Below are 25,694 nucleotides of genomic sequence, written 5' to 3' on the forward strand. Positions count from 1 at the left end.
TTTAGCTGCATAGTGTTCCATGGTATATATGTATCACGTTTTCTTTATTCAGTCTACTATTGATGGGCATTTAGGTTTATTCTATGTCTTTGCTATTGTGAACAGTGCTGCAATGAACATACAAGTGCATATGTCTTTGTAACAGAATGGTTTATATTCCTTTGGGTATATATCTAGTAATGGGATTTCTGGGTCTAACAATATTTCTGTTTTAAGTCTTTGAGGAATTGTCACACTGCTTTCTACAATGGTCAAACAAATGTATACTCCTACCAACAGTGTATAAGGGTTCCTTTTTCTCTTCAACCTTGCTGGCATCTGCTATTTCTTGACTTTTTAATAACAGTTATTCTGGCTGGTATGAGATGGTATCACACTATGGTTTTAATTTGTAGTTCTCTAATGAACAGTGATATAGATCTTTTTTTGTATGCTTATTGGCCGCATGTGTGTCTTCTTTTGAAAAGTGTCTGTTCATGTACTTTGCCCATTTTTAATGGGGTTGTTTATTACCTTGTAAATTTCTTGAAGTCACTTATAGATGTTGGATATTAGACTTTTGTCTGATGCATAATTTGCAAATATTTTCTCCCATTCTGTAGGTTGTCTGTTCACTCTTCTGAGTCTGCTTTGCTGTGCAGAAGCTCTTTAGTCAGATCCCATTTGTCAATTTTTGTGCTTTTTTTGCAATTGCTTTTGGCATCTTTGTCATGAAATCTTTGCTTATTCCTATATCCAGAATTGTATTGCCTCGTTTGTCTTCCAGGACTCTATAGGTTTGGGTTGTACATTTAAGTCTTTAATCCATGTTGAGTTAATTTTTGTATATGGTGTAAGGAAGGGGTCCAGTTTCAATCTTCTGCATATGGCTAGCCAGTTATTCCAGTACCATTTATTAAAGAGAGTTATTTTGCCATTGCTTGTTTTGTCAACTTTGTCAAAGTTCAGATAGTTGTAGGTATGCAGCCTTACTTCTGGGCTCTCTATTTTGTTCCATTTGTCTGTGTGTCTGTTTATGTACCAGTATTATGCTGTTTTGGTTAATGTAGCACTGTAGAATAGTTTGAAGTCAGGTAGCATGAGGCCTCCTGCTTTGTTCTTTTTACTTAGGATTGCCTTGGCTATTCTGGATCTTTTTGGTTTCATGTGTATTTTTAAATAGTTTTTTCTAGATCTGTGAAGAATGTCATTGGTAGTTTAATAGGAGTAGCACTGAATCTATCAATTGCTTTGGGCAGTAAGGTCATTTTTACGATATTATTTCTAACTACCCATGATCATGGAATGTTTTTCCATTTGTGCGTGTCATCTCTGACTTCTTTGAGCAGTGTTTTGTAGTTCTTCTTGTAGAGGCCTTTTCACCTCTCTGGTTAGCATATTCCTAGGTATTTTATTCTTTTTGTGGCAATTGTTAATGGGACTATGTTGATGATTTGGCTGTAGGCTTGACTGTTTTTGGAGTATAGGAATGCTGGTGATTTTTGTACGTTGATTTTGTATCCTGAGACTTTGCTGAAGTTCTTTATCAGCTTAGGAAGCTTTTGGGTTGAGACTGTGGAGTTTTCTAGATATAGAATCATGTCATCTGCACAGAGGGGTAATTTGACGTCCTCTCTTCCTATTTGGATGCCTTTTATTTATTTTCCTTGCCTGATTGCTCTGCCCATGACTTCCAGTACTATGTTGAAGAGGGGTGGTGAAACAGGACATCCTTATCTTGTGCCAGTTTTCAAGTGGAGTGCTTCCAGCTTTTGCCCATTCAATATGATGTTGGCTGTGGGTTTGTTATATATAGCTCTTGTTATTTTAAGTTATTTTCCTTCAATATCTAGTTTATAGGTAGTTTTTAACATGAAGGGTGTTGAAATTTTATTGAAAGCCTTTTTGGCATCTATTGAGATAATCATGTGCTGTTTGACTTTAGTTCTGTTTATGTGATGAATCACATTTATTGATTTGCATATGTTAAACCAGCCTTGCATTCTAGGGATAAAGCCTACTTGATCATGGTGGATAAGCTCTTTGATCTACTGCTGGAATTGGTTTACCATGATTTTGTTAAGGATTTTTGCATTGGTGTTTATCCAGGATACTGGCCTGAAGTTTTCTTTTTTTGTTGTGTCTCTGCCAAGTTTGATACCAAGATGATGCTGGCCTCATAGAATGAGGCCAATTTTTTGGTGTAGTTTCAGTAGTAATGGTACCAGATCTTCTTTGTACATGTGGTAGAATTTGGCTGTGAACTCATTTGGTCCTGAGCTTTTTTGGTTGGTAGCCTATTTATAACTGATTCTATTTCAGAGCTCATTATTGGCCTGTTTATGGATTCAATTTCTTCCTGGTTTGGTCTTGGGAGGGTTTATGTATCCAGGATTTTATTTGTTTATTCCAGATTTTCTGGTCTATGTGCATAGGTATGTTCATAATATTCCCTGATGGTTATTTGTATTTCTGTGGGGTCAGTGGTAATATCCCTTTTGTTGTTTTTAATTATGTTTATTTGGATCTTCTCTTTTTCATTAGTCTAGCTACTTGTCTATGTATTTTATTCATTTTTTTCTAAAAAACAACTCCTGGAATCATTGACTTTTGAATGATTTTTCATGTCTTAATCTCCTTCAGTTCAACTCTGATTTGGGTTATTCTTTCTCTTTTGCTAGCTTTGGGGTTGGTTTTCTCTTGGTTCTCCAGTTCTTTTAGTTGTGATGTTGGGTTGTTACCTTGAGCTCTAACATTTTGACGTGGGCATTCAGTGCTGTGAATTTTCCTCTAAACACAGCCTTAGCTGTGTTCCCCAATATCTTCTGGCTTGTAGAGTTTCTGCTAAGAGGTCCTCTATTTGTCTTATAGGTTTCCCTTTGTAGGTGACCTACACTTTCTCTCTAGATGCTTTTAATATTTTTTTCTTTTATTTCAACCTGGGTAATCAAATGATTATATGTCTTGGGGATGAACTTCTTGTGAAGTATTTTAATGGGATTCTCTGCATTTCCTGAGCTTGAATGTTTGCCTCCCTATGTGGGTTGGGAAAGTTCTCATGGATGATATCCTGAAATATGTTTTATAAATTGCCTACACTCTCCATCTCTTTCAGGGACACCAATGAGTTGTAGATTTTATCTCTTTACATAATCCCATATTTCTCAGAGGTTTTGTTTGCTTCTTTTTATTCCTTTTTCTCTATTCTTGTATGGCTGATTTATTTCAGAAAGCCAGTCTTCAGGCTGTGAGGTTCTTTCCTTCAGTTGGTCTATTCTGCTATTAATACTCATGATTGCATTATGAAATTCTTGTAGTGTGTTTTTCAGCTCTATCAGGTCATTTATATTCTTTTCTATACTGGCTATTTTATATTTCATCTCCTGTATTGTTTTATTGTTATTTTAACTTCCTTGGATTGGGTTTCAATATACTTCTACATCTCCATGATCTTTCTTTCTATCCTTATTCTGAATTCTATTTCTGTCACTTCAGCTGGTTCAGAACCCTTGCTAGAAAGGTGGTGTGATTGTTAGGGAAAGAAGGTACACTGGCTTTCTGAGTGGTCAGGGTTCATGTGTTGGTTCTTCTTCACCTTTGTGGGTTGATGTTTCTTTGATCTTTGAAGTTGTTGACCTTTGGATGTTTTGTTTTTTTCTTTTATCCTTTATGATAACCTTGAGTGTCTGGTTGTGGTATCAAGTGGATTCAGCTGACTGGGTTTATTTCTGGAAAATTTTATGGGGCCACTCCTCAGCTCCGAACTCCTGGACTGTGTGCTGTAACTCTGGGGGTCTCGTATTGCCCACCAACTTCGTTCTCTTACTCCTTGAGGTCCAGAATTCACTCAGCTTGTGATGCTGATGTGCTCCTAGACTGCTGGTTACTACACTCCAATGGGTAGTGTCAGCTAAAGTGTTTCATAGTACAATAGCAGCATAATCCATCCTTTTTCACACATGCCAGCAGCAGCGAATGTGGCAGCCTGGTGGGGTGCATCCTTTTCAGTTATGGCAGGGTGCTAGTAGGTGCCAGGGTGCCTGCCTCAGTGCAGGAGTTCACCACAGTGGCAGAGGCAGCTGGCTTAGGAGGGTCTGGGGGACCCTTGGTGGCAACTGTGCACATACTCGAGTTGGCAGTGGTGTTGGCACAGGGATGGGGTACAGGTCTCTGTGCACTCTTGTGTGCCACGGGCAGGCATGATTGCTCAAGGCGGACACTGTTCTCTGTGCCAAGTTTCACTCCCTTGGCTGTGTTGGCTCAAGGTCATGGTACTGGCAGGGGCGAGACTGGCTGGCTCTGTGCCTGCCAAGACTTCAACTGTAATAGTGGTCCCACGGGGGTGAGAGTGTACACTGTTCTCCTGCCAGTGCTGGTAAGGCAAGGTTCACACACACACACATACACACACACACACACTGGTGGGCAAGGAAGGCAAAACCTGCCAATGCACACACATGCCAGCAAAGCAATGTAGCTGGTTGCCTTGGGCCTGGGGGAAGGTGCAGTGTGGGGAGGGAGCAGGCAAGCTGGTGCATTGCCATGGGGAGCCGGAGCTCTCCGCTGGTCAAGCGTGGCCTGCCAGCATGAAGGGGAGAAAATTTAGATGCTATCGCTACAACTTAGAAAAGGCATTTGCCAATTTCTCTAAGAAATAGTTGAGAAAGTAAGTCGCTGTGTTCCTGTTTGCATAGTGAACTTTGGCCAACTCCAGAGCTCTAAATTTGTCTACTTCTTTCCTGTGTATTTGCTGTGCAGCTTCAATTATTAGAGCCTCAATTTCTTAATCTATAAAATGCTAGGGTCTTAAGATCTATTCATTATCTTAAATGGTGTAATTCTCTGTTTATATTTTCCTCCCTCAAAGTAAATATAATTTACTTTTTATTGAAATCTTCATAACTATGTAAAATAATTGGGGGAAAATTTTTCTCATTCATCCCTGTTGTGTGATTACTTGCATTTGCATCTGAGATAATACACCATACCACCTTTTCTTTCATAGCAAGATAATACACCATACCACCTTTTCTTTCATAGCTCAATTTCTTTATCAAAACCTAAGGGTAAAACTGACTTTCGTCCAAAATCCAGCCAAAGATATATCCAGGAGCAATTTGCTGAAAAGAAAAAAAAAAAACCTTTCTTTTGCCAAACTTCCTTATGCCTGCTGCTCTTGAAAGCTATTTCTGCAGGAAAAAAAAAAAAAATCTATAAACACAGATATAAAAAGCTACTGTTGCCTCTGTTCAAGTTCCCATCACATGTGACCTGATTTTCTTATCTTCTGTGATGTCTGGACCCTTATTTCCCAGAGAAAGCCAAGGCGAATTGCTTTCAGGAGTCTCTATCTCTGTCTGCAAACCAAACCCAGTTTGCCCATTAGGCAGACATCTGGTGTGGAGACCACTGCAAAACTTCCTCATGGAGCCTCAATCTGAGTGGAAGGCCAAGCTGTACTTGGTCAGAATTCATCTGGAGATCAAGAGGTCAGTGTCAAGGTAGATAAATGGGGTTGTTTCTGACACTAGGACTAAACAGAAAACATTTTGGAGACAATGAGTGGCCTGAGGCTGATGCTGTTTCCTGGAGAAGAGGGGCAAAGAGTACAGTTGTCTAATGACTGCCCTTAAAAAAGTTGTTGCAAGGAGAAAGCGTGACTCCGTGTGTGTGTGTGTGTGCTTGTGTGTTCGTGAGTGTGAGAGAGAAAAAATATGAGTATGTTATTACTAAAATCTATAGACTATCACCAAATCATTCTACAGTAATTCCACTACTCCTTTAAATCCTTTCTAAAGTCCTTCTTAAGAGAGATATTTTTTTCCAAGATACAACCTGGACTTCCAGTCCTTTTTGTTATCATTTGTAAATTTTTTCCAAGATACAACCTGGACTTTCAGTCTTTTTTGTTATCATTTGTAGCTACTCTTTGTTGTAGTAGTTTATTGAAGGTACTTTCTGGCATTTTGGGCAAAACCAATGCTTTCAGAGCCAAATTATAAAGTTTGAGTAAGGATGCTTCTGTCCTCCAGTAAGAGAAGAAAATTCTGCAGATATCTCTTGTGGGTTTCAGGAAATTATGAAACCTAGGGTTGTTTAAACTTAAGGCAAGATCCTTGAGAGTTTAAACACTGTAATATAAATACTACTTAAATCAGTTCATTATTGCCACATAATTGATGATCCCAGAACTTAGTGGTTAAGACAACATTCATTTATTTAGTTCCTATTTCTGTGGGTGGGCAGTTTAGGCTGGTTTTCTCTTGTAGTTCTTCTGACATTGGCCAGTCACCCAATGCAGTCAAATGTATATCAGCAAGGCAAGTCAGCTACCAGGGGCTGTCTGGCTATTGGATGGAGTGATGGTGAGACTGGGCTTCATTTCTCTCAGCTTCCAGCATCATAGCCCAAGTATAATCACATGTGGTCAGAAGAGTTCAAGAAAGCAAGAAGTGACCTTTACTGGAAACTGGTGTAATGTCTATTAGCCCAAAGCAAGTAAAAAGCCTCAATTCACTAACTGGAAGGTGAGAGAAAGCTCAATTCACGAGGTGGAGAATTACTGCCAGGGTTTGGTGGGACAGGCTGCAAAGTGCCTTGCAAAGGATGTGATACAAAGAAGGGCCATATTTGCAATCTACCTCACTACTCATTTGCACAAAGGATGCTAGGTAACTTTTGTATATTTTCATCAATGTTTAGAACAACTCAGAAAATTTCCCTTTTAAAGGTGAAAAAACCAGAAAAGCGAAGTAACTTGTCCAGGATCATAAATAACAAGCAAACAATCTCTGTCTTGGACCAGGATTTATGTGGCCCCAAATCTTTACTTTTTCTTTACTCTTATTTCATCTATTTCTCTGTTTTCATAGTTTCAACTCTGTTAAATTCTTACCAAATTTAGTGCCCTTCTTCTTCCCTCTCTGTTCCAACTCTCATTAGACTTTGTTACTCCATCGGTTTAATTTATTCATTTTCTCTAATTAGAAGAAAATTTGAGAATTGATAGATTTGGCCAAGACTAAAAGTGAACATTTTAGGCTTCTTGAGTAAAACCTAAATAGTAATCTATACCATGGATTTATTACATATCAAAAACATTTCTTGACTATTATCCAATCTTCATCAATATACTAGATAGAGACTGGTGGGGGATGGCGGGAAGGGAGGCATCCAAAACACAGGCAGATATAACTAGGAAATGATAACAAAGGGTGATGCATGTTCTAGAACAGACATGTAGTTTTAGTGGTCCCCTGTATCTTGACTCTCTACTGGGAGGGAAGATCCTCCAAGATGAGTGCTCTGCACATGGTAGAATGCAAAGAACCATGTCATAGAAGTCATAATACTTGCATCCCGAGGCCCCTTGCATGACTAACTAGTTGCTTGTGGTTTGTACATCACCTGATTTCTCTAGACCTCAGTTTCTCCACTTATGAACTGAGGATGTTAGAGCTATAAGCACCGTGGATGCAAAATAATCCAACCTTCTAATTCACTGTACAAGGACATCTGGAGGAGGGAGCGTATAAGACTGAAATTTAACCAGCCTGCTCTGCTGGGCTCTGCCTGCTAGAACAAAGTGCTATCTTGTTCAGTTTTCAAAGAGCCAGCTTTCAATAACAATATGAACATCCCATGTGCCTACCAAAGGGAATACCTTTTAAAATTATCTTAAATTGCCATGTGGCTACCCTTGGTATTGCCCTTAATGTTCTCTGCTCATTGTCTCTAGTAAAATGGGAGTGAGACCAGCGCAAGTTTTATGTTCTCCTCTTGAGTTGCGGATTAACATAATTACCATTTTCTTCTAATTGAGTACAAGCACATGGTGACAGCAGCAATGCCTCATCCTCATAAAAACATCACCTAATGTTCACTAATTGTCAGTAACATTCTCCCGCCTTATACCTGATGTCTGAGATAAACTTCCTCTTGGAAAGAACAAGTCAAAGGAAGGCTTGGGGAAATGTTTAAGGGAGCATCGGTCAGGCAAGCTCTTCTTTGGGTTTCTGAAGAAAGGGTATTTGCCTTGGTTTGTCTTTTCTTTTCTTTCTTTTTCTTTTTTTTCTTTTTTTTTTTTTTTTTTGAGACAGAGTCTTGCTCTGTTGTGCAAGCTGGAGTGCAGCAGCATAATCTCAGCTTACTGCACCCTCCACCCATTGGGTTCAAGCAATTCTCCAGCCTCAGCCTCCTGAGGAGCTGGGATTACAGGCACATACCACCACACCTGGCTAATTTTTGTATTTTTAGTAGAGACAGGGTTTCACCATGTTGACCAGACTGGTCTTGAACTCCTGACCTCAAGTAATCCACCCACCTTGGCCAACCAAACTGCTGGGATTACAGGCGTGAGTCACCACACCCAGCTGGTTTGTCTTTTCATGCTGCTTCTCATTATCAGAGGAATAAGACATTAGTCTTTCAGATGCAGATACACGCTAGAGGTTAAGAGCATGAAGAGGTCTAGTTTTTCCGGGGCATCACAGAAGAGCAAGACACAAAGAGGCCTTCCACCCAACAGATGCCCAGCGAGGTCCTTCGGGATTGGCGTTTCCCCTGGTGCTTGGGACCAGAAAATTAGCTTTTAATCAGAATCTTCATTTGCTGACTTTGTGCCCCGTACAGTTCTCACTCAGGAATCTGACTTTAGCAGCCACCTAGATGTTCACAGTGTCAGATTCTGGTCAGTTTGGGCTAAAGTAATATAAATAAACTTTCAGAGTGCATTACCTGTGTAAATTCTGCTTGGATAATTTCTTACTACTCTGATCCCTACTAATGCTGAACTTTGCCACATCTGTGGCCTAAGCATTGCCTTTATAAAAAAAAATTGCTTTTACCATCTCTACTTACTCTTTTACTAACGACTTTTGGCTATGTTTAAAAACCACAATTACTTTTGCACCAACCTAATAGAATATCAATAAAGATTTGATATTTTGTTCTGAGTTTTGTAATAATGTTTCTCATGATCAAATGCTTTCTTTTTAATAATAATGATAATAATAGCAGTGATTCTATTAGTTTGTTAGCGTTGCCATTAGAAAAAACACAGGCTGGGTGGCTGAAACAAGAGAAATTTACCTCCTACAGTTCTGGAGGCAAGAAGTTCTGGATCAAGGTGTCAACAGGTTTGATTTTTTCTGAAGCCTGTCCTCATGGCCTGCTGTGTCCTCAGACAGGCTTTGTGCATAAGCACCCCTGGTGTCTATCTGTGTCCTAGTCTCCTCTTATTAGGACACCAGTCGTATGGGATTAGGGTTGATGCTACCGACCCCCTTTTAACTTAATTATCCCTTTAAAGACCTCATCTTCAAACACAGTTACCTTGTAAAATTCTAGGGACTAGGGCTTCAATCTATGGATTTTGGGGGACACAATTCCACCCATAACAGTTATTATTCTTATTTCTGTCAGGCATGATTCTAATCACTTTGTATAAATTAAGTTCAGAGTTTCTCAAACAACACTGTTGACATTTGAACCAGATAATTCTTTGTTGGGGTTGCGGGTGGGAGCCTGTCCTGTATATTATCGGATGTCTAGTGTCATCCCTGGCTTCTACCTGTTAGAGGCTCGTAACACTTCTTTCCCAGGCAGTGACAACCAAAATGTCTCTAGACATTGTCACATGGCCCCAGGAGGCAAATTTGCCCCAAATGAGAACCAGAGACAGGGTCACACTCTGTTGCCCAGGATGTAGTAGAGGGGCATGATCATAGCTCACTGCAGCCTCTCTCAAATTCCTCGGCTCAAGCAATCCTCCCACCTCAGACTTCTGAGTAGCTGTAACTATAGATGTACACCGCTGCTCCTGGCTGATTTTTTATTTTACTTTTTGTAGAGACAGTCTTGCTTTGTTGCCTAGGCTGGTCTGACTCCTTTGGCTTCAAGCAATCCTCCTGCCACGGCCTCCCAAATTGCTGGGATTACAGATGTGGGTCACTGTGCCTGGCCAAGTCTAATTTTTAACTCAACATTGCAAGATAACTTTTAATATCCCTGATTTGTAGAGGAAGACACTGAGATTAAGAGAGGTTGAATGACTGGCCAAGATCACATAGAGATTGAGTGGCAGGGCCAGGATTTGAACCCTTGTGATATTTTCCATGACATTACGCTGCTCATTTGTGGCTACACTATACCTCTTCAACATTCACCACTGTCTCTAAACCAGGTAAAGCAAACTCTGAAATGCCGACCTAAAAATAACTAGTAATTACCATGTGATAATACTTTGTTTTATCTCTTTACGAAAATCAAACTATAAATCCGTTGTCTTTCCCCAACCGCTGACCAAAGGTTATTGCAGATTGTCAACCTGACGTTACGCTAACTCTCCTCTCTAAAAATGATCATTCATAATTGAAAACTAGACAGAAGGATACACTTTAAGAACAACAGATTATAAATCTTAGCTTAATCTAACCATCCATCTATCCCTAAAATGTACAACACCCCAATGTTAAAGATAAAGAAGTCAGAGCAGGTGAGTTGAAATACTGCTTTTGATTACACAAAGAATTAGGCATAAAATTAAGAAATGCTCTGCCTCGTGAAACATTATTTAAAAATGAAAAATGCCTGAGACAATGCACCCCCCCAAAATGTGACAACTTCAGAAAGTTTTTCAGTTTTTCTTAGGAGCCCTCGTGTTCATTAAATATTACCTGAACTTCTAATAACCTCAAGAGAGAAGAGAACACTAAATGATAAGGCAAGTGCGTATTTTGCAGTGTTTGGAGGAAGATCTCTTCCCAACTCTTGAGAGGTAATCTTTGCTTCCCCACCATGAAGCTCAAGACTTGATTAACTTTATCTTAGCATACCAATAAATGTTGTATTGGCCATAAAAACAGTCAGCCCTAGCATAAATCCAACTCCAGTATTTAATTCCTTGACCTTCCATGTCAGAGATTCCCAGAAGCAAACTACATGCCCTGTGAAGTGTCTCCTTTTTATTGGCTCTAAATTTACTGCCTGATCACTTCGTAGCCCCTACGCTCATCTTGCCATGAGACAACATAAAAAACAACTGTTACAGAGACCTTCGTATTTTGGAACATCTTTATCTATTCATCTCAGACTATTCCCTCTGCCCCAACTCCTCCATATAGTAATGCATCTCCAGGGAAGGTGCATTTTTTTTTTATTCAGAGTTGAAGCAAATAAGAGGAAATCTTCATTTCAGTTGAGAATGATATCAAGCTAAATCCTCTAGAATACTGTTTCTGCTTTATCTATTACTTTATTAGAAATATAATAACTTACTTTGAAAGCTTTCTAATACCAATCATTCATGCCCCAATCCTTTAAGGGTGCTCTCCCAAAGAATGAATTTTGGGGGTAAATCTTTAAAAAAAATTCTGCATAGGAACTGCTAATAGAGACATTGTTTATTTTTAGGAGGACATATTTTAAACCATGTGAGAAGGCTACTTATCCTTGAGGAGACTTCTTTTATTGTTTTGAAATTTTTATTTCTATTTTTATCACACTGGGGCTTTTTGTTTCTCTTTTTGTTTTTTGAGGTAAGTCTCCCTTTGTCACCCAGGCTGGAGTACAATGGCTCACTGGGCCTCAACCTCCTGGGCTCAAGTCATCCTCCTGCCTTGGCCTCCCAAACTGCTGGGATTATAGGTGTCAGCCACCACGCTCAGATATTTTTTAATTATAAATTTAGCAGTGAAAGGTAAAACATAATGATCACCCTTTTGGGAGTGTCTGTGCCTGTGATTCTTAACCACGGTCACCAAAGTCACCCCTGAGGATTTTTCTAAACTATACTCCGTGATGCTTCCTCCTGCAGAGAAGCAGATACACTCTGATCCAATGCAGATCACAGAGCTACTGTTAACAGCTACAGCACATCTATTTCTCATGTGTATCTGGGCTATAAAGTAGTATTGAGAACCACTGGTCTGTATTAAATAAAATGTAATTTGTTAAGTGGGATTTGTTAGAAGACAGAGTTTTAGGTTTCCCTCCTGGGTACTTTATTCTAATAGATAACCCTACACATGCTCTTCCCTCTTCATGCATTTTTTTCTGCTTTTTTATTATTATCATTTTTTGAGATGGGGTCTCTCTCTATTACCCAGGCTGGAGTGCAACAGTGCAATCACAGCTCACCGCAGCATTGACCTCCTGGGCTCAAGTAATCCTCTCATCTCAGCCTCTGGAGTAGTTGGGACTACAGCTATGCGCCACCATACCCAGCTAAGTGTTTTGAGAGATGTGGGGGGTTCACTGTGTTTTCCAAGCTGGTCTCAAACCCCTGGGCTCAAGTGATTATCCTGCCTCAGCCTCCCAGTGTTGGGATTGCAGGTGTGAGCCACTGGGCCCCGCCTGCTTTTCCTATTTATCATTAAATGCCTGGCTCAGCTGTTTCTACTCTGGGTTGCCAACACCCAGCTCTCAGGGAGAATTAGTTGTCCTGGCCTCTGTGCTTTCACGGCACCTTAATGTCTACTCTCGACCCTTTCATATAATTGTTTTGGAATCTGCCCTTCCTCTTGCTAGACTTTCAGGTTTTCACAGGTAGGGATGATACTTGATCATCTTTATATCTCTAGTACAAAGCAACACATCTAACATATAGTGGAGGCTCAAAAACTGCCTTTAAATGAATGGAAATGGGCACCTTAGGGAGAGGACAGGCAGAGTTTGAGAGAATTGAGAAATGGGTTGTGGGGAGAACTATGAACAACTCAAAGACAACTGTTGGCCCGTAACATGGCTGAGGAAGTGGCTTTAGGAAGAAATCTAAAGACAAATTTTGCCTACTTCACGAATTTGTCTCTAGTCCATTAGAAAAGGACAATGGGCAAGAAAGAAATTTTCACTTTAAGCTTCGGGTTAAAAACTGATTATTTAACCCTCAGTGCCCAGAAAGCTAGTGGGAAGGCTATTTTTTGCTGAGAGAGTTATGGGAAACTTGCACCCCACTTGGAAGTACTAATTCTCTGTTTTTGCTCCAACCTCCCCATCACAATCTAGCAGCAATCCATTCAATATAATAGAGGTGTAGTGAAAATTTGGTGTAAGCTTCACAGTAAATGTTATTTTAACATCAGAGGCTGCAGCAACAAGAAAACTAATTCCTAGAACTTATGAAAAAAAAACCAAAAAGGATTTGAGATTGTTGTTTCTAGTAATAATAATAATAAAAGTAATAATATTGCCATTTCAATCTGTCAAAACCAAAACAGCCTGATAGAGCCATAAAAAGCAAACTCCCAAGAGCAGACAGAGATTCTCTTTGCTTCGCATGGGGTGACAGAGGGAAATGTTCTCTCCCCTTTAACCTTTATAACAGGGAATAAATGCCAGAGCAAGACTCAGGGCTCTGCGGCAGGAAAGAAAAGGCCAAGATCCTTAAACCTGGGATCTGACTCTGCAGATAATCACTTGCCCAGGTGCCCAAGGCAAGTGAAAATTAAAATGGCCCTAGCCTGGTAAGGACAAGATGTTTCCTCCTAAAAATTACGTGTAATATATATATGAACTTCTCCCCTCTGGCTTGAAATTCTACTTCTTATCTGCATATTCTACTTTCATTCTTTGAATCCAAGAGCTCTTTAAAAGCCAGAGAAGGGAAACACGAAGTTGGCCAAGTCACAAATTAGGAAAGTTCTGTTTAGGAGCCTTGGGTAAAATTACACACACCTGCATGAGACCTGATACTGGAAACCAGATGAGAAAGTCTGGGGAGGAAGCACTGCAGTTTTGGGGGCCATCAGGGAATGTGGAAGCCCAGGAAAAGGGAGAAACGTGGTAAGCAGATTTCTGGAACTGCATTTATGGGTTCCCTGAACATCCCTAGCAGGAAGGGTTTACTGAACCCCCTGGAAGGGGTTGAAATGGCAAGAAGGGGGTTTTTGTTCCATTCAACTGTAGACCTCCTATCTACAAATCACAGGACTGGGCAAAATACCTGCTAGAATTTGTGTTAAATCATTATCACAAAACTTAATAGAGTAATGACAAACTCGTGGCATTGAAGTGTCCCTGTCAGCATTCAAATTCTCAGATATGGTCAAAACTCATTTTGCTTCTCTGTTGTCTGTTTCTTAAATCCTCTTGAGAGAAACTGTGACTTATAGAATGGCTTGGTGGATGGTGAAATAAATGGAATTTATGAATATGCCCTCTCTTCTAGGTATGTTTCGTTTGCTGAGGAATTGTAAAAAAATCTAAAATTGGGACTAGGAATGACTACCAGCAAAAGTAAAGTAGTCTGATGTAAAGAACACGAACTAGGGGCATGTCCTGTGATCTGTTACTGATTATGGCAGAGATGGCTATATGTTTGACAAAACTGGTTGCATTTGCCAACCTCCTTTGCTGTTCAGCATGGCCAAGATACTGAGGGCTGGCCAGTGAAATGTGGGTGGAAGTGACGTTTGCCATTGCCATGCCTGGCCCATAAAAATAGCTGTATTTCTCCCCATATACTGACGGAATGAAGAAGGCACTGTGGCAATTACCTACAGGAGGAGGCAGCCACAAGATGGCAGGATGCTGGATCCCTGAATGTCCTAATAGAATGCTTCCCCAAGTTGCAAACATATGTACATTGGACTCTGCATGAGTGTGAAATTTTTATTTGTTAAGCTATTTGAATTTAGGAGCTTGTTACACCAGGTCGCTTCACATACCCTAACCAATTTGAGTACCTGGGATAAGCTGAACTTCATAACTTTGGTTTTTTCATCTATAAAATGGGGTACTATCTTCCTGTCTTTCTCTTTAGCACAATTTTGGAAGCTCTTAAATGAAGGAATATACATAATCAATATTGTGAAGCAAAGTATGATATAAGGCATTATTGCTCTTATATTTGATGACCCTTTGCACAATCACCTAATATCCAAAACTATTACTATCTCATTTGCCATCCAAGTGTGCCCCAGTCTGGACCTCTTCTTGGCAATGGACGTGATTGTTTCTGTAACACAGCTAGGGAATAGGAATCTCTCCCTAGCCTTTCTTTGGTAAGCATAGTAACACTTAGTGGTGAATTAACTTGCCAGATTCATTCCTGATAGCTGGGTTTTGTTTTGTTTGATTTGGATTTTTTAGGAGGAGAAGGAAAGAAAGCACATTGGTCCATATCGATAACATGGGCATGAATGTTGACCAAAAAACATTTCTGAGACAGTTTCTCCAGGGATGAGAGTAGGCAGTCACCTCCTGGTAAGTGTTTGGCTGCTGCTAGGACTCTGAAATAGGTTGGACAAAGGCTCCCACCACCTGATCTTCACCAAGAGAAGCATGAGTAGAGCCAGTGGCAGTAAGAGGACTAAGTGGAAACATCTTTGTTTTAATTTGAAGAAGGTAAACAAGTCTACCTGTCTTCTAAAATGTTTCTTTTGTTGGCACCAAAACCAATGCTTTGTTTAACACACATGGGGTTTTGGTTCCATGAGTCTCTTGTTGAAATGGGTAAGTTACCTTTGGGTATAATCAAACTCTAACCTATTCTTTTATTATTGAGGCTGGAGTATCTTAGAAGCTATCTAGTTCCCTATTCCTTCATTTTGAATATTTGGCTCAAGATGAAAAATAATTTGCAGGGTGTGAGACAGTCAGCACCTGAATTTAGATCTCTTGATTTCTCATCCAGAATTCTTTTCATCTTAGCACACTATCTTCTGTCCAGTGATAAGTATTATAATATTCTGAAAAGGATAAAACACAATTTTTTTTATCATTAACCTTGAAGATGGCATTTCTGGGCCTACAAATAGCAACATCACCTATGTCCTTGAATGTAGCATATGACATTATATATAGTTGTTCCTCTCTTTGAGGATTGGGGCGGGATAGAGGTAAGGGACAAAAGCTGACAAATATTCTCTTCTATGCTCAGTACATATTAATATTATAGAGAATGCACTTACTGCTATGTTTGGATATAGTGTGACCAAAACTAGTGTTGAAATTTTATCCCCAGTGTAGTGGTATTGGGAGGTGGAGGCTAATGAGAAGTATCTGGGTTGGAGTAGGGAATGAATCCCTTGTGAATGGCTTACAGCTGTTCTAGCAGTAGTGCATTCACCCTCTGGCAAGATGGGATTAGTGCTTGAGACAATGGAATTAGTTCCCTGAAGAGTGGGTTGTGGGCCAGGTGCAGTGGCTCACACCTGTAATCCCAGCACTTTGGGAGACCAAGGTGGGTAGATCATCTGAGGTCAGGAGTTCAAGACCAGCCTGGCCAGCATAGTGAACCCCAATCTCTACTAAAAATACAAAAATTAGCTGGATGTGGTGGCATGTGCCTGTAATCACAGCTACTCAGAAGGCTGAGGCAAGAGAATCACTTGAACCCAGAGGCAGAGGGTGAAGTGAGCTGAGATTGCATCACTGCTCCAGCCTGGGCAACAGAGCAAAACTCTGTCTCAAAAAGAAAAAAAAAAAAAAGTGGGCTGTTAATAAAGCCATGATGCCCCTTGGGTTTTCTCTCTTCTCACGCTTCCTACTTTCACCTTGTCCACCATGTTGTGACACACAGTGTAAGCTCTCACCAGAAGTCAGAGCCATGCTTTTGAACTTTCCAGCCTGCAGAACCATTAGCTAAATAAGTCTATTTTCTCTATAAATTTCCCGGCCTCAAGTATTCTATCGTAGCAACACAAAAGAGACTAACATATATGAAAAGAGACTTACATATATGAAAAAAGTAAGAAGTTTACAAGTTCTTAGTAAGAATTACATCTTAAAAAATACCCAGGTATAAACATCAGATTTGACAACAATTAACCTTTTAAGTCATCCAGAGAAGCAGTTGGAATAAACTTTAAGTTATACCATTGGTGGGTAGATGGATCTTTGAGATATAATGACATATAACATAATAACTAATATTGTCACTTGGCATTGGTTACTGCATGCTAGCTGAAGTTCCATAGAACTGGCTACCTCACTACAGGTGCATTGTATTACAGAAGGCCATATGTATGCTTAAAGTTAAAAATGTACTATACTGAACATCTTATCTTCCTTCCCAACTTCCTCCACCTAGATCATCCTTATCTTGGTTAAAGGCAAAAAAAAATGCTCAAAAAAATCTTTTTTTTATTTTTATTTTTATTTTTGAGACGGAGTCTCTCTCTGTCGCCCAGGCTGGAGTGCAGTGGCATGATCTTGGCTCACTGCAAGCTCTGCCTCCTGAGTTCATGCCATTCTCCTGCCTCAGCCTCCTGAGTAGCTGAGACTACAGGCGCCTACCACCATGCCCAGCTATTTTTTTGTATTTTTAGTAGAGACAGGGTTTCACCATGGTAGCCAGGATGGTCTCGATCTCCTGACCTCGTGATCTGCCCACCTCGGCCTCCCAAAGTGCTGGGATTACAGGTGTGAGCCACCGTGCCCAGCCAAAAAATCTTAAAAAGCTTAGCACTGTCCTTGAGTCCTCTTCTTTTCTTATGCTACACAGAGTCTATTAACAAATCCTCTCAGCTCTACCCTCAAAATATGCTCCAATATGACTAGAGTTCTTATTATCGCCACCACAATCCAAACTAGTCATCTCTTGCTTGGATTATTTTAATAGCTTTCTTATTAGTTTGTCTGCCACTACTCTTGTCCCCATCATTTTGCTATCCCATGCCAGCAAAATCCTGTTTAAAACATAGGTCAGATCTCATCACCTCTACTCAAAACCTTCCATGGCTTCCCATCTCTCTTGAGCCAAAAGCCAAAGTACTGCCAACAACCCACAAAACCACACATGGCCTGGTCTCCTCCTCGCTCTCTAACTTGCTCTTTTACTTCTCCACTCCTCAGTCAACTTTTATTACACTGAACTTCATCCTACTGCTCAAACATGACACACACTCTCCTGCTTTCAAACACTCTACACTGTCCATTCCCTCCACTGGCACACCTTTTCTGGAACAGTCTCATAGCTTTTCCTCACTTCTGGGCTTCTTTCCAGAGACGTCTTCTCCATGTGGTCTTCTTTGACCACTATATTTAAGATGAAAAACTCTCCCACATTACTTCCCTCACATTTCCTTTCAATCCTTCTGTGTTTTATTTGTCACCATCCTTCTTATCAACACCTAGTGTACTATATTATTTATGTTGTTAATTGTGTGTCTTGTATCTTTAGAATGTAACTACTGTGAGGGCAAAAATTTCTGTCTGTTTTGTATATGGTAGTCTCTCCAGCATTTAGAATAGTGTTTGGCCTACAGTAGATATTCAAAAAAATATATTTATGGAATGAATAAGAAATTGTCAAACAGAGGGAAAAGTTAGTATACTTTGGGTTGTTAGTAAGTCCTTATTTTCTGCTATTCTTAGAAATTAGCCTTAGGGTAATAAGTTGTTTAGAGACAGCCTCCAGATAGAAAAGATCAGTACAACTACTTTCGTTTCTCCAATATTGTTTTTTGTTATTTTCATTGGACTTGAATACTTTCAGGCAGATCATGGATGTTACTGTTCACTACTCTTCTTATTTTCATGTCTTACACTTGGCTGAATGACACATTTACCTTATTTTCTTGACTTTAGAAGGCATTTGAGTTTGTGACCCTGATAATATCACTTTAAAGACTTCTCTGTAGAGCAGTTTTACAGAGGCCAAGAGTCATTGATTCATTCATTGAGTTCATTTATTCATTGATTCATTTATTGTGAATCGAGCATTTTTTATAAACTATGCTAATGCCAGGGAATCAAAATGAAGGAGACCCTTTCTCAAAAATGAAAAATGTATAGGGGTTGTCACAGAAAGTCCAAATCCCATTTCTAGTAAACCAGTTTAATGCAAATAACTCTTATTTCTTCCCAAGAAAGGCACATCTCAGAGATGCCATCAGACTGTAATCATCTGCCAAGTTCTTCTTACCCACTGCACAGAAAGCCAATTCACTGAGACAGTGGTGTCGCAGTAGAGAAAGAGTTTATGAAATGCAGATTTCAACTTAGCCTCTCCAAGAATTTGGAAGCTGAGGTTTTTCAAGGACAGCTTGGTGGGCAGGGGACTAGGCAATGGAGAATGGTCATTGGTTGGGTTGGGGGTGAAATTGTTAGGGTGTTAGAGCTGTCTTCTTGTACTGAGTCAGTTTCTAGGTAGGAGGTTTACCATACCAGGGGGCACCAGTTGGTTCATACAGAATGCAAGGTCTGAAAACCATCTCAATTACTAGTCTTAGGTTTTACAATAGCAATGTTATTCATTGGGGCAGTTGGGGAAGTTTTAAATTGTGTGGTCATTGGCTACATGACTCATGATTAGTAAGTGGTTTTAATAAAGCAAGTTACAAAACAATGACTGGTTAGAGTTTATGCCTACATCCTAGCAGAAGAGACAATGGCTGCATAGAGTTTAACTATGCCTACATCTTAGCAGAATTTAGGCCCCTATTACAATTTTAACCTTGTGACTTTTTTTCTTTTTTCTTTTTATTCTACAAAGATAGTTTCGGTCTGTAAACAAGAAGGAGGTTAGTTCAGAAAGGAACTTGTATTAGTCCATTCTCGCACTCCTATAAATAATTCCCTAGACTGGGTGATTTATACAAAGAAAACAGGTTTAGTTGGCTCATTGTTCCACAAGCTGTACCAGAAGCATGGCAGCATCTACTTGGCTTCTGGGGAGGCCTCAGAAAACTTACAATCACAGCAGAAGGCAAGCCAACATGTCACATGGCTGGAGCAGGAGGAAGAGAGAGAGAAGAGAGAGGTGCTACATGCTTTTAAACAACCACATCTCATGAGAACTTACACATTATACAGTACCACGGGCAGATGGTGCTACCCCATTCATGAGAACTCTGCCCCCATAATTCAGTCACTTTCCACCAGGCCCCTCCTCTAGCATTGGGGGTTACAATTCGACATGAGATTTGCATGGGGACACAGATCCAAATGACAGCAGGGCTGTTATCGTCTTTGTTTTAGAATTAAACTATAAACTAAATTCTTCCCATAGTTGGATTGGGATGAGCAAAGATGGTTAGCCTGTGAGGTTAGAAAAAAAGTGTAGTCAATTATGCCAGATTTCTCTTTCTATCATAATATTTGCAAAGGCAGTCTCAATACCAACATATTATTAGATGTTTCCTTCCTTTCTTCATGCTCTCCTGTCTCAGGTTTTTCTCAGAATATTTCTCCTACTTTCCCATCTTAACTGAACAGTAGGTTTATCTTTAAGGATTCCTGCTCAAGGCCAAAATCTGTGATTTTTCAAACCCAACCAGGCTTTGTCTGTCAGCCTCATGGAGAGAAGCTGCACTCCCTAGTCCAGACTTGTTGCACAGTCATTGTGTTAGAGTTTTCTGGAGAGATTTATAGTCAAGGACACCATCCCCTGCCCACACACACAACCACCCCCTTCCCCTGCCCAGACATGCTCATGTGCAATATCTGCATTCCTAGTCCAGGGGCCTCCATTTTGAGGGATCTTTCTAGGGGACCTTGGGCTAAGGCACTTTTCTTCACTTTGACTCAGCATCCATCACTGCAAGACTTTCTACCTTTCTCTTGCCTAAACCCATGGGTCCGTAAAATGGCAGGACCTTTTGTTTGGGGATTCTCTGTGGTGAGATGATTTTCCTTATCTGTGCTGCGTCAACCTACCTCTTGCCTGGTGCTGTTCTGTGGGAAAAACGGAACATTGGGAAGCTGGTGGCTCTTGTTTCTACTTTTGCAGTAAATGAATCAGACTTCGTTGTGACTTTTAGTTTGGCTCATTGTCCTAATTAACCACCGTGATACCTAACTGATGGCTCAACACTATATCAAAGAAGGTTGCGGGGGAATAACACGGACTCTTAATTCTCCTATGTCTCCCCACTTCTTCCCATTTTCCCTCAATATCATGGAACAAGCAGAAGGTACCATGTTCTGTCAGCTTTCCTCTGTCATTTTGAGACTATAACTTTTCACTTTTGTTTAATAATCCTTGCCATTTTGAAGTTAATTGCATCCACTGGAAGCTACTAATGGCTTTCAATTGTACCTAGAATGACATTTAAATTCCTTCTCGTGGACAATAATGCCCCAGATATCTGACCATCCCTTTTTTCTGACTTTATTCATTACATTTTGGCCACTCTGGCTTGCTTCTTTCTTAAATACATCAAACTTTTCCTGTCTTGGACATTTTGTACATATTTTACCTCTGCATAGAATGTTTTCCCTAGATCTCAGCATGGCCAGCTTCTTCTCATACCTAAGCTCGAATGTCACCTCCTTAAGGAGGTGTTCTTTTTCCACTGGGACCCTCATTCAGTCATTCTTTATTACCGTGTTAAGTTTTATAGTAATTGTCACTATCTTAAAATATGGTATTTGAATATTCACTTGTTTATGACTGCAATGTAAGCTATCATTTATCATATTCCACTTATTAACATAGTACCTGATATATAAATAAATAATAAATGTACTTTCTTCTTATCCCCCTAGCTGACATTCACCAACCTCCAGGTCACTCTTTGTGTTTTTAATGCTCTAAATGCATGTCTAGGTGACATTAGTGGCCTATTCAATACCCTATTGTAGAGTTTTAAAAATTCTTCTTAAATATATTTCACCATTCTCTACCTCAATAAGCCATTCTCAGAGCCATAATTTGTCATCATCTTGAACTTCTAAAATCCACCTCCCTTAGACCACAATTACCTATCACACTCTTTTCTTAGTTTCTACAGAATCTTCCCTTGAAGCTCGTATTGATTTACAGATCCTTGAATCCCTTTTCTTCTATTTCATAATTAACCCCTAGATTTTATTTTCTCTCCCATCTACTCCTGAACTAAATGGCTAACAGATGACTAAACATTTCAATGCACTCTCCCAAGCTCTTAAAACAATTCCTTAGTCACATGACTGTATATTGGACTTTGGCAACATATTTGGACTTACAATATCAATGGAACTTTGCAAGGACAATGTTCTTTTCCTCTTGTTCTGTTCCAGAGTTGGGAGCAGAGCAGAATCTTTGCTCTGCTTGGTCATCTTTAAGTCACCCCTAATGCCTAAGATGTTCTTTCTCATCTTCAAAACAGATTCTTCTATTTTTTTAAACCTTCAACTATATCCCGTCACCCTCATTCTCAACATAAGACCACATATTTTCTATTAAAAAAAAAACAATAAAATAGATTCTGTCATATATGGATTTTTTAAATTTCCTACTTCTTAACATTTTTTGTCCTTGTTTCTTCTGATCTATCTCAGAGTATGAAGTGTACACTGTACTTATTTATTTTCGGTACCTAGCACACTCTTCAATGGGCTTTGTTGTATGTTGATTGAATAAATGACACAGGCAATGGGCAGTTCAAAGCTTTATTAGAAGAAATTGAGATGTTTTAATATTCTGAAGACTAATACAGATGTGCTCAGACAGAGGGCAAGTGGACATATAAGCAAATAAGTACTTTACTTTTTGTTTTTCTCAAATATGATGCTGCATGTTCATGAGACGTGTCCCTCCTTCCTGTGGGAATAATCTGTGATAACCCATTCTTGCCCACTTTTCCTTGTGGAGAGAAAGGCAGGTGATAGCACTCATATCTCGATGCTCAAAGCAGAATTTTATCCCACTAAAACTGGCTTTCCTAGATGGGAATGGAGCTTACCATCTTGATGTCACAAAATGCCCTGAATCAACAAACACAGTTAGGGTAGTGCCCCAACACACCTTTTTTCTTTCATCACCAAAGTGCCTGGTATTCTTCATCTTATTATACAAAGAGATGATTAACTTGTATCTTTGAATAAAGAATGCATTGCACAACGTGCATGCACACACACATGCATACACACATAATGTAAATAATAATTTAGGGATAACTGCTTTTTCACTCACTATGTCACTGAGTTCATTACCAGCCTTACAACTACACAGAAACACATAATATACTTGAGGTGAGGGGAAATACAGTTCTGTTTATTTGTATTTTCTTGGTCCCAGCAGAGCTTGTAATAGCATAGGCAGCACTCTACATATATTTCTCTTGGCTTAATATGAGGCATCAGAATAGTCTAAGTAACAGAAAGAAATATAAAATGTAACAAATGTTACAAATTATGAAAACTTTGGTTTTGAGTCTGATGGAGGAGAGTACCAATTAATACTCTCAGAGAAATAGAGGACAATGACTTGTCCTCTATCAAGTGGGCTGTGCCATTATTGGTTACTGAGAATGGAGAATTTCTTAGAAGCAGGTGGTATAAAGTAAATGACTCATACCACAGTGTAAAGTCAGGTGGATGCTAAATATATGGTTTTATTTTTTAGTGATGGGAAGCCACTTTCAGTTGCATTGAGCTTTTATTTACTAGTGGACGTGGAATGTATGGCATTCTGCAAATAATGCAGCTCCTATTTTTGCAATACAAATGGTCAAATTTAGACAGACATGAAGCCAGGTAGTTTCATGTACTTACAAAATTCACTTCAGTGAATACTATATGGATTGATCACAACTGTGGTCAACTTTGGATGGCTAAAAGTGGTAAAAAGCAAAACAGATGCTGATTTTCTTTTTAAAGGCATTTCAATTACCCTTTATCTTTCCCATTAACGTCACTAAAAAATGATATAGATTGGATTTATCCATTGTTTACTTGAAGGAACTTTTACATCACCGTATTCCTATCAAATATCCATGAGCCATGTATTTTTAAGCACCTGTAAAATTACCCAATCCAGCTCCTTCAGTCCCACGGTATATGAAGTACCAAATAAAAACAAAAACAACCTTCAGTTTCTTCTTTTGCCTAACAAGCAGGAAAACCTATTTTAATATCTGAATATTCAGTTGTAATGTGTGTAATTTTGTAGTCCTGCTGTAAAGAATATTTTTCCTGCTTGTACAAAGATATAACAGATGAAATTAGAGGATATTATATTGTCATATGTATCAGAGGAATAGAGTTGATATTAAATCTTCCACATGGCACTCAGACACTAAGGCATCAGAAAAGGAAATGGCATTCCTCAAAATCTCTTTTCACCTTTCATCCCCAGGGGACCTCATTATGTCTGAAGGAAGGTATTTGCAGAAGTCAAATGCAGAATGGGCTATAAATTGTCATAGGGAGTTGTGGGAAAGGAGGAACTCTTACCTTGTCCAAAGCAGCGCCCTCTCAAGGAGCACGTAAAGTGCTGATTTCATATGCTTTGTTGATCCTCGAGTACTGTGACCATAGGAAGGGGAGATTTGATTGATGAGAGACCATTTAAGATTGCAGACAATGGCAGGCGATGGTTTTGAATAACAATGGCTAGAGAAGAGCTCATACACCATCACTTGCAAATTCTGATTACAGACAAGACACCTACAAATGATTCTGAGATTGGAGGTACCACAATCTATGTTTTATCAGCAACTCAGAGCAGTCTCTGTAGGGTCATCAACTGCCAGTCTTCATTGTATTAATATTCTAGGTTTTATATTCATTCAGATGAAAAAGTAATGAAACTTCAAAACAATGTAATCATATTACAATATGACTAAACTTACCTTCTAAGACACCCCCAGTGCTTTGGATAATGCTTGGTGTCATTCAATAAGACATGTTTATTTATGCTGGATTAGATTTATTTTTTAAGCCAGAGAGAAATACCCATGCCTATGGAATTTTCTCACAATGGTTTCTCAAGTACTATACTCTTCTTGCATGCATTTTTTTAAAAAGTTATTATTAATTGGAAGAGAAACTGTTGTGGCTCGGAAGATAATATCCTAAAATAAAGGCCTCAGAAGCAAAAGTTTCTCCCTGACCTTCTCCTATCCTCCTGTCTCTCAGACCCATTCTCCCATGAGGCTAGTCATGGAAACTAGAATCCCTCTTCCTGGATCATAGAAACCAGAACCCCTTTCCTCCAAAGCCAGCTATAAAACAAAAATATTACACTAACATTCCCTCTGCCTTTCTGTGTAAGAACTGTCCATCAACAAATGATCTGACCTTCCTTGTTTGACTACAGGTCGTAAGACCACCTTTACAGAGAAGGTCCTGCCCCGCATCCAGAAGGAAGGAATAAGTGCCGAGAATGTTGGCCAAGAATCTAGACAGTCAGGCCCTGCTGGATTTCCCTACTCAGCCTATTTGCGTTAGTTCTCACCCCTTTGTCATGGGGAGTTGTGGGAAGGGAGGGACTGTCATTTTGTCTGAAGCAAGACCTTCTTGTCCAATCATATTTCCACATGCTGCCCATGCCTTATTAAACCTAAGCATAAAAATGGACAATTTCCTCTGTATCTTTTGGTCTTCATTCTGAAGGCTCCTGGGTATACACATTAAATAAATGTGTGTGCCTTTTCTCCTATTAATCTGCCTTTTGTGAGTTGATTTTTCAGCAAATCTTCAGAGGGCAAAGAAGAAGTTTTCCCTTGGGCCCTACAAAGCTGATTTGAAAGGAAATTTGCAGTTTTTCCTCACTTTGAACTTGTACATATTCCAAAATGTATTTTTAAATGTATGTAGCATGTATTATAACCCACATATTTTTATACATGTTATTTATTCATTTAACAAATATCTGTTAAGTGCCAGACACTGCCTAAAGAACTAATGATATAGCAGTAAAAAAAGCAGATAAGGTTACTTCTTCATGGAACTTGTCTTCTATTCATGGGTGGCCACAAATAAACATGTAAGCAAATACATAAATAAAGGTAAAAACAGATTGTAATACATGCTATAACAGAAACAAACGGAACATACCATGTGCA

The 25,694-nt window shown here is 39.4% G+C and overlaps 1 long non-coding RNA gene across 1 annotated transcript in view; it reads left to right on the top strand.

Annotated features, from left to right (window-relative positions):
• The first annotated feature begins 5,311 nt into the window (after positions 1-5,311).
• LOC139355872 (uncharacterized) overlaps positions 5,312-25,694 on the top strand; it is a 404,625-nt gene continuing 384,242 nt past the window's right edge. Inside the window, exon 1 of the long non-coding RNA XR_011607111.1 lies at positions 5,312-5,468. This is a non-coding gene — a long non-coding RNA (uncharacterized lncRNA). The remainder of the gene's footprint in view (positions 5,469-25,694) is intronic.

Source organism: Macaca nemestrina, chromosome 8 (genome assembly GCF_043159975.1).
Source record: "Macaca nemestrina isolate mMacNem1 chromosome 8, mMacNem.hap1, whole genome shotgun sequence".
Taxonomy (NCBI): domain Eukaryota; kingdom Metazoa; phylum Chordata; class Mammalia; order Primates; family Cercopithecidae; genus Macaca; species Macaca nemestrina.